Genomic DNA, 468 nt, shown 5'->3' on the forward strand with positions numbered 1-468 from the left:
GTGCAACAGAATGGAATGGAATTGAATAGAATGGAGTAGAAAGAAATGGAATGCAATGGAGAGGAAGGGAATGGAACAGAGTGGAGTGGTATGGAACAGAGTGGAGTGGTATGGAATGGAATGGAATTTAATTGTGTAGAAAGAAATGGAATGCAATGTTTTGGAATGGAATGGAGTGAAGTGGTACAGAATGGAATGAAATTGAATGGAATGGTGTTGAGTGGAAAGTAATGGAATTGAATAGAATGGATTGGAACGAAGTGGAGTGGAGTGGAATGGAATGGAGTGGAATGAAATGGAATGGAACAGAATTTAAAGGAATGGAATGGAGTGGAGTGAAGTGGTACGGAATGGAATGGAATGAAATGAAACGGTGTGGAGTGGAAATTAACGGAATTTAAGGGAATGGAGTAGAAAGAATTGGAGTGGAGTGGAGTGGAGTGGAGTGGAGTGGAGTGGAGTGGAGTG

Source organism: Centrocercus urophasianus, unplaced genomic scaffold, assembly GCF_019232065.1.
Source record: "Centrocercus urophasianus isolate 14NV4802_14NV808 unplaced genomic scaffold, USGS_Curo_1.0 seq_1491, whole genome shotgun sequence".
Classification (NCBI taxonomy): domain Eukaryota; kingdom Metazoa; phylum Chordata; class Aves; order Galliformes; family Phasianidae; genus Centrocercus; species Centrocercus urophasianus.